We start from the raw sequence: 9,885 nt of genomic DNA, 5'->3' as shown, positions 1-9,885 counted from the left end.
TAAATTTAAGTTTTATTTTTATTTCTTTATATAGGTTTTTTAGATTATTGCTTTTAAATATAGTAGCTAGGTTAATTAACTTTTCTTATTATATATTATAGTATATATTTAATATAAATCTGAAATTAGTATAAGCTAGTATAAGCTTTATACTTTTATTATATATAGTATTATAAGTAAGTTAGGCTATTAGAAGTTTTTTAATTTAATTATTTTATTTATAGTTAATATAATACTATAAGTATTATTTAAGTACTTAGTTTATTTATTTAGTTTATTTATTAGTTTAAGGTTAAAAAGCTATTATAAGCTAGTAGTTTAGTTTAAGCTATACTATAAGTAATTGCTAAAAGTTTACTATGAATATAGGTTTTTTATTAAAAAGAATTTCTATAGGTAACTTATATATACTAATAATATATTAGTAAAAAATATAAGAAAGTTCTTTTATATCTATAGATTCTTTATATAATAGGTAATATAAAAATTTTATAAGTTAGTTAATTATAACTATAATACTATTATAGAAGATTCCTATTAAAGATTCTTTTAATAAAGGTAACTTTATAATAAAGTCTATTATAATTAAGTCTTAAAGTTATTATATTATTAGTAATAGTTAGAGTTATTTATAAGGTTTATATTATTATACTTTTATCTTTATATATAGGTTATATTACTTTATAACTTATTTAATATCCTTTTACTTAACTTTATATCTTTATTTTTATAGTCTTTTGAGTATTTTCTTTATTCCTTAATATCTATATAATAAATATAAATAAAATTTATAAAGGAAGTTATATTTTTATCTTTTTATTATATTTATCTTATAAATATATTATTCTAGGTAATATATCTTATAGTGCCTCTAGTTATTAACTTTTCCTAGCTAATCTTTAAAGTAGTTATTATAGATATAAAGCTAGAATTATTAATTATTAAGCTTATTTTAGTATTTAATAGTTTAGTATAAGTACTTAATATACTCTTTTAATACCTTATTTAGGATATAAGGTTTATTATAAATAAAGGGTATATATTATTGTTTTTTAATCCCTCTTTATTAGTCTACTCCTTTTCTCTATTTATATTTATTTATTACTAAATTAAATTTTTATTTTTAATATTTATTAAGTTTATCTAGGTATATTAACTAGTTATTACTATTAATAGCTATTCTTATAATAGTTTTTATAGGTTATATAAACTAATATTTTCCTTATTTATTAAGTTCTAGGAGTTGTTTTTTTATTTTAATAGTTCTTATATTAAAATCTGCTTATTAGCTAATAGTATTTATATATTTATTATTAATACCTTTATAGTATACTATTATAAAGTCAAATTTATATAGGTATTTAATATAGTATAATTATTATTAGTTTAGCTTTTAAGTTATTATAAAATAAGCTATATTTTTATAATTAGTAAATACCTTTATAAGGTATTTTCTTCCTTTAAGGTAGTATTTAAATTCCTTAAAGTAGTTAATAATAGCTAGGAATTCCTTATTATAAATAAGGTAGTTAAATTCTACTTTATATATTTTATAAAAGTAAAAAGTAATAAGGTATAATATATTATTATTATCCTATTATTTAATCTATTTTCCTAAAGTAAAGTTAAAAGTATTAGTTTTAAGTTTAACTTACTATTCTAGGTTAAATATAATTAAGACTAGTTTATTTATTATAGCTATTTTAAGCTATTTAAAAGCTTCTTAAGCCTTATTATTTTAGTAAAATATTTAATCTTTCTTTATTATTTTAGTAAGTAATATAGTAGTTTTATTAAAGTCTTTAATAAACTGTTAGTAATAGTTTATAAATCCTAAAAAGGATTATATTTCTTTAATTAAGGTAAGTATTTTCTACTCTATAACTACTATAATTTTATATTTATTTATTTTAATTTTATTATATAAGATTTTATATCTTAAGTATATTACTTATAATTAATAGAAATAACTTTTTATTAGTTTAATAAGTATATTAGTATTTTATAATGCTTTTAGAACCTTATAGATATATTTTATATATTCTTTTTCTATATTAAAGAAAATAAGGATATTATCTAGGTAATAAACTATAAAAATATTAAGGTACTTTTGTTAAGGCTTGAATAAAATAGCCTATAAATTCACTATAAGTAGTAGGATGTACTATAGTGACTGATAAGGTAGAAGAGGAGGAATTAAGTGGATAAAAGGTTGTAACTGCTGAATAATAAGGCATAGGGTAGGATTTATAAGATAAAAGTGGGTCTGTTAAATAGAGCGAATTTTTCCAAATTTAATGATATATATTATATAATAGAAAAGTTAATAAGTCTCTAAGAAAGAAGGAGTTCCCTAGGTGGGAAATCCTGGGTCTTATATAGACCTCTAAAAAGCGGGCATTGTGATTCCCAAAGCGGGGTAGCTTCAATGATGATAAAAAGACTATCACAAAAACCGCCAAGATTCGGAGAAAAATAAGATATACTTTTTTCCCAATTTGGAAGGCGCTAGGCTTTAGTAGGCTTATAAAGCTTAAATAGGAAAGTAAGGTTTCTCGTGGTGTCATGAATCATCCAACTGAGGGGTAAAAATCTGATATACGTAATCCTCATTATATAATCATCACGTGACCTAAGTCACGTGACTTTCTTACTAATATTTCCTTAGTAAGAAATTATTAAAGTTTATAGAAAAACTTTAATATGTGGAACTTGCTCAATTCTCCACATTTTGCTTAGGTAAGCACACCAATCGAAAGCCCTGAATTTTCTCATTATTCCGGTATATAATATGCCCTGATTAATCATCGGGATCATAATATATTCCTTAGTTATATAATAAGACCTTTATATAAAGTCAGGTCTTAACAACTTTTAAAGTATATTTATAATTATATATTAAAATACTACTAGTATATTAGTTAAGCTAAAAGGCATTACTAAGTATTTAAATAGTCTATATTTTATCCTAAAAGCTATCTTTTATTTATTACTTTCTTTAATTTAAATAAGATTATAAGCAGATTTAAGATTTAAAGTAATAAACTATTTTTTATTAAATAATTAATCCTTAAGTTTAGTGATAAGTAGTAATAGTATTTTGTTTTTATTAATAATCTTATTAAGTTATTAATAATTTACTATAAGTCTTAGCTTATTAGTATTAGGTTTTAGTATAAATATAACTAGATATCCTATAAAGGATTTTAATAATCTAATATATCCTTTCTATAGTATATTATTTAACTATTCCTTAAGTATATTAAGCTTATCTTAAGATAGGTTATAGATAGGGAAGAATTTTAAGTTCTTTTTATTTTTTAATATAATTTTAATATTATAATTTATATATTAAAGTAACTTAGTATTTAGTTTTTCTTAAAATAACTTTTTATAGATATAGTATTATATAAGTATATTCTTAAGTTGTTTATTAAATTCCTTTTTAGTAATCTATTTTATTTCTTAAAGATTATAGTCTAGTTATTTAAACTATTTTTTAAGAGTTACTATTATTTATTTAATATATTTTATTTTACTTTTATAGTACTTATATTAGGTTTTTTTAAAATAGGTAATATTTATTATTCCTAATTTTATTACTTTCTTTAGTTAAAGTTTAAGATCTTATATTATTATTATTTAAATTATTTTTATTATCTAAAAGGTAGTCTTTATAGTCTACTTAGCTAGTTCTTTAGTTAAATTGTAGATTATAGTATTTTAACTATAGGTATTTAAGTATTAAGTTATATTTACTAATAGAGATAATATTAAAGTTAATTCCTTAATTTTTTCTATTTATAAAAACCTTAAAGTAATTAATCTCTTAAGTTATCTATTTATTATTATAATTATAGGTTCCTCTTTCTTTATTAATTACTATATATAGTTCTTATTTATTTTTTTATAATAGCTTAAGATTATTTACTATATTAAGGGAAATATAGTTTATATTAGCTTTATTATTTATAAGTATACTTAGCTACTTACCTTTAATTTTAACTTTTAATTTAAGATAGGTTTATTAACTATTTTTAATAGTTATTCTTAAAGCTTTTATAAGAAATCTATTTCTTCTTATTCTATTACTTATCTAGCATTTTATTATAGATAGTATTATTCTTTTCCTATTTAGAGGTAATTATAGCTATATTTACTCTTATAGTAGTTAATATTATTTAGGTATTTATATTAGTAAATTAGTTTATTTTAATATTTAATTACTATTTATTTAATTTATTTATATAATATAATATCTTTATTAGTTAGCTATACTAATCTTTCTTTAGTAAATTTATCTTCTTTAGCTATCTTACTATTATCTAATATATTATCTTATACTCTTTTTAACTTATTAATTTCTATAATAGTCTTATAAAGTTCTTTATTTAAGGCTTCTTCTTTATAGTCTTTTTTATAATAAACTTTTATTCTTTACTTAGTAATATAATAAGAGTTTTAGATATAGTTTAAGGCTTATTCCTTTACTTTTATATTTATTAAGAGTTTTATTATTTAAATCCCTTTATGCCTTTTAATAAGCTAGTATCTTAAGGTATTAATTATTAGGTAAGGTTTCTGTTTTCTATATTCCCTAGTCTATACTAGGAAATAGTTATTTATCTCTTTCTTTTACTTATATTATTAATAATAATATTATATATAGGATATCTATAATATCTATTAATAATTTAAGTAATCTAGATATCTTTAAAGGTTTACTTTAATTTAAATTTATTTTTCTAGAGTAATTAGATCTTTTATTTTCTTTTTAGTATATAATTAAAGGTAGATATTATTATCTTATTTTATAATAGCTTTTTATCTTATAAATTTAATATATTTAAGTACTTTACTATACTATATATAGTTTCTATTTTTATTATATTATAATTTAATATTTATATTCTAGATAGTATAATTTACTTGTCTTTTTATAACGGTTGGGTCCAACTGTGTTAAACTAAGCCGTGCTTGGGTTTATTGTTGGCAGATTGCGTAGGGCGTGATACTAAGCTTATCAAAGTATCACGTCTCTTAATAGTAGATTCAATGCGTGTTAGGCTTAATTAATATAAAGAAGTTTTATTGATAGCTAGTAGGCTAGAATCTATAAAAGTGCTAAGGAATATGTTCTATATACTTATATCTAGTGAGTACTTGACAGTACTTCCTTTAGGGACTAAGTCATCAGTTTATCAGTCTAGGACCAGGATAGTGGGTTATCAGTCCTTTATCTATTGGTCGAACTAGATAGACTGAAAAGGAATCGGTCGGTCGTACTGTGATTGGTGATTGTGATAGGGATTTTATGGGGTGTACGTAACATAACCGCAAGGGTCGTAACACGATCTCTCCCCTCCCTTAGGTCTTATCCTTAAGACCATGCTTATCTATCGTTTATTGGTTTTACATCTGTAAGTACCAACTTAGACTTCTTTTAATTTTATATATCTCGCTAATTATCATAACAGGTTATATCTTGAAAAAGAAACATGTAAAAACTTCTAAAGCTGGTACTTTTGTGTAATATATTTACAAGTTCGGAGATTTTATTATACCGTGTTCTCGTTACTACCGTTAAGGTCTTATATATAAGGCGAAAGATAATAAGTCGAATTATTGCAGCAATTATATTAATGCAAAAGTGGTTTATAATGGTTCCGGTGTTACAACGTTTCATAAGTCTTCCTGTTTATGATTCTTCTTATTTTCTTTTACTAAGTTTACAGTTTCTCGCAACATAAAAGAGCGTAAAAAATTAGAGGAGGATAAAAGGAAAGCTAAGGAGGCTCTCGAGGAGGCTATAGCGCGTTTAGCCCGTGTTCGTAAAATGAAGCGTTATCTCAAGGAACAGGGTAATAAGTTATTTTCCCGCGGTATGCACTCCTTGGAGGAGCAGGGTGGTTTTTTTATCGATCAGGCAGAATCGGCTGTGGTTTCTAAGGCTCAATCTTGCGGAGCTGTGGATTTAGTTAACTAGAACTCTATCTTTGTAGATATTCCTTTCTCTAATTCTACTAATATTGTTGGTGAAAGTTCCTTAGGAGTCGCTAGGCATTGATAAGGTGTTTAGGTAGTTCTTATATGTTTTCGTTTTCTAGGTAATTTTTCTATTTTACTAGGTATTCCCTCTGGCTATTGATTTTATATATATCCCTGACTGCTTCTGCTTCATAGACCTCTAGTCCTGAGATTTCTTGTGGTTTATTGCCTGTTTTAACTTATATTATATCTACTGCTAATTCAAGTAATGAAATATAAAAGATTAGATGGAGCCTAACTTTCGGTGGTAGGTCCAGTTTATAGTTATTTTCTGAGATTTTTTGTAGTACTTTATAAGATCTGATGAATTTATAGTCTAATTTGTGGTTTAGTCGGTCTATTTTGATGTTTTTTGTGGCTAGGTAGACCATATCTCCCTCCAAAAAGGTTAGTCCCTTTAACCGTTTTAGATCATAGTAGTTTTTCATGCGCTTTCTAATAAATTCGAGTTCTATTTTTATTTCTTTATATAGGTTCTTGAGGTCATTGCTTTTGAGTATGGCGGCTGGATTGACTGATTTTTCTTATCATGTATTGTAGTATGCGTTTAGTGTGAATCCGAAATTAGCGTAAGCTGGTGTGAGCTTTGTACTTTCGTTGTATACAGTGTTATATACGAGTTAGGCTATTAGAAGTTTCTTAACCTAATCATTCTGTTCATAGTTAATATAATATTGTAGGTACTGTTCAAGTACTTGATTCATTTGTTCGGTTTGTCTATCAGTTTGAGGTTAAAAGGCCGTTATAAGTCGGTAGTTTAGTCCAAGTCGTGCCATAAGCGATTGCCAAAAGTTTGCCGTAAATGTAGGTCCTTTATTAGAAAGGATTTCTGTAGGTAGGCCGTGTATACTAATAATATATTAATAAAAAACATAAGAAAGTTCTTCTGCATCTGTAGATTCTCTATACAGTAGGTAATATAAGAATTTCGTAAATCGGTCAACTATAACTATAATACTGTTATAGAAGATTCCGGTCGAGGGTTCTTCTAACAAAGGTAACTTTATAATGAAGTCTATCGTAATTAAGTCCTAAGGTCATTGTGCTACTAGTAGCGGTTATAGTTATCCGTAGGGTTTATGTCATTATGCCTTCATTCTTATGCACAAGTCACACTGCTTTATTACTTGTTTGATATCTTTTCATTTAACTTTATATCCTTATTCTCGTAATCTTTTAAGTATTTTCTTTACTCCTTGATATCCATGTAGTAGGTATAAATAAAAGTCGCGAAGGAAGTCGCGTTCTTATTTTGAACAAGGTTTTATTCTTTTTATAGTTCTTGCAATTATCTTAACTGGTTGCGTAAACTGATATTCTCCTTATTTATTAAGTTCTAGGAGTTATTCTTTAGTTTTAACAGTTCCAGTATTAAAGTCTGTTCATTAGCTAATAGCATCAGCACATCTATTGTCAGTGCCTTTGCAGTATGCTATTATAAAGTCAAATTCACATAGGTATTTGGTATAGCGTAGTTATTATCTGTTTAGCTCCTGTATTATAGCGAAGTAAGCTATATTTTTATAATTAGTAAATACCTTTACTAGATATTTACTTCCTTTAAGGTAGTGTCAGAATTCCTTAAAATAATTGACAATAGCTAGGAATTCTTTATTATAGATGGGATAGTTGAGTTCTGCTTTATGTATCTTATAAGAATAGAAAGCAATAGGGTGTAATACACTGTTATTATCTTGTTATCCTATTTATCCTCCTAGGGTAAAGTCAGAAGCATCGGTTTCAAGTTTAACTTGCCGTTCAGGGTCAAACATAACTAGAACTGGTTCGCTAATGATAGCTAACTTAAGCTGTTTGAAAGCTTCTTAAGCCTTATTATTCTATTGAAAGATATGATCTTTCTTAGTAATCTCTGTCAGAGGTATAGCAATTTTACTGAAATCTTTAATAAATCATTAGTAGTAGTTTACGAATCCCAAGAAAGATTAGGTTTCCTTTACTAAGGTAGGCGTTTTCTATTCAGTAACTGCCGCGATTTTTCGTTTATCTATTCTGATTTCATTATATGAGATTTCGTGTCCCAAGTATATTACTTATGACTAATAAAAGTGACTTTTCGTAGGTTCGATGAGCATATTAGTATCTTGTAGTGCTTTTAAGACCTTATAGACGTGTTCTATATGCTCTTTTTCTATATTAGAGAAGATAAGGATGTTATCTAGGTAGTAAACTATAAAGATATTAAGGTACTCTTAAAGTATATTCATAATTATACATTAGAATACTGCAGGTGTATTAATTAAGCCAAAAGGCATTACCAGGTATTTAAATAGTCTGTATTTTATCCTAAAGGCTATTTTCTATTTATTACCTTCTTTGATTTAAATAAGATTATAAGCGGATTTAAGATCTAAGGCTATGAACCATTTTTTGCTAAATAGTCGATCCTTGAGTTTAGTAATAAGTAGTAATAGTATTCTATCCTTATTAGTGATCTTGTTAAGCTATCAGTAATCCACTATAAGTCAGAGTTTGTTCGTGTTAGGTTTTGGTATGAACATGACCGGGTATCCAGCTAAGGATTTAGATAGTCTAATGTATCCTTTTTATAACATGTCGTTTATCCATTCCTTGAGTGTATTGAGCTTATCTCTAGATAGGTTGTAAATGGGGAAGAATTTCGGGTTCTTGCCTTCCTTTAATATAATCTCGATATCATAGTTCGTATGTTAGGGTAACTTAGTGTCAAGTTCTTCTTAAAACAGTTTTTCATAGATATAATACTGAGTGGGTATGTTCTTAAGTCGTTCATCAGATTCCTTCTTAGCAATCTGTTTTATCTCTTGGAGATCGTGGTCCAGTTATCTAAACTGTCTTTTAAGAGTTACTATCATTTGTCTAACGCATTTCGTTCTGCCTTTATGGTGTTTGTGTTATGTTCCTTTTAGAATAGGCGATGCTTTGTCGCTCCTGGCTTCGCTACTCTCCTTAGTTGAAGTTTAAGATCTCGTATTATCATTATCTAAATCATTTTCATCATCTAAAGGGTAATTTTCACAGGTCACCTGGCCAGTTCTCTAGTTAAATTGTAGGTTATAGCGTTTTAGCCATAGATATCCGAGTATCAGGTTATATCTACTAATAGGGATAATATTGAAGTCGATTCCTTGATTTCTTCTATTTACGAATACCTTAAGGTGATCAATCTCTCGGGTTATTTGTCCATTATTATAATCATAGGTTCCTCCTTCTCTATTAGTTATAGTATAGGGGCTTTCCTTATCCCTCTATAGTAGCCTAAGATCATTTACTGTGTTAGGGGAAATATGGTTTATGTCAGCTCCGCTATCTATAAGTGCACTCAGCCATTTGTCCTTAATTCTAACTTTTAGTTTAAGGCAGGTTTATTGACTATTCTTGGTAGTCATTCTTAGAGCTTTTGTAAGAAGTTCGTTTTTTCTTGCTCTGTTACTTATCTGGCGCTTTATTACAGACAGCGTCGTTCTTTTCCTATCTAGGGGTAGTTATAGCTGCATTCGCTATTGCAGCAGTTAATATTGTCCAGGCATTCATGTCGATAAGCTAGTTCGTTTTAGTATTCAGCTTCCATTTATTTGATTTGTTAGTTTAACGTGATATCTTCGCTAGTTAGTTGTACCGATTTTCCTTCGTCTAAGGTTTCGCTTTACGCTTTTTCTAACCGGGTTGATTTCTGCAATGGTTTCGTAGAGTTCCTTATCTAAGGGTTTCTTCTTCATAGTCTTTTTTATTGTAAACTTTTAATCTCTATTAAGCAATATAATAAGAGTTTTAGATATAGTTTAGAGCTTGTTCTCTTGCTTTATATTTACTATAGTTTCACTACTTGAGTTCCCCTAT

The sequence above is a fragment of the Fusarium verticillioides genome, chromosome 11 (assembly GCF_000149555.1).
Source record: "Fusarium verticillioides 7600 chromosome 11, whole genome shotgun sequence".
In the NCBI taxonomy this organism is placed as follows: Eukaryota; Fungi; Ascomycota; class Sordariomycetes; order Hypocreales; family Nectriaceae; genus Fusarium; species Fusarium verticillioides.
Note: the sequence above shows the minus strand (reverse complement) of the source record.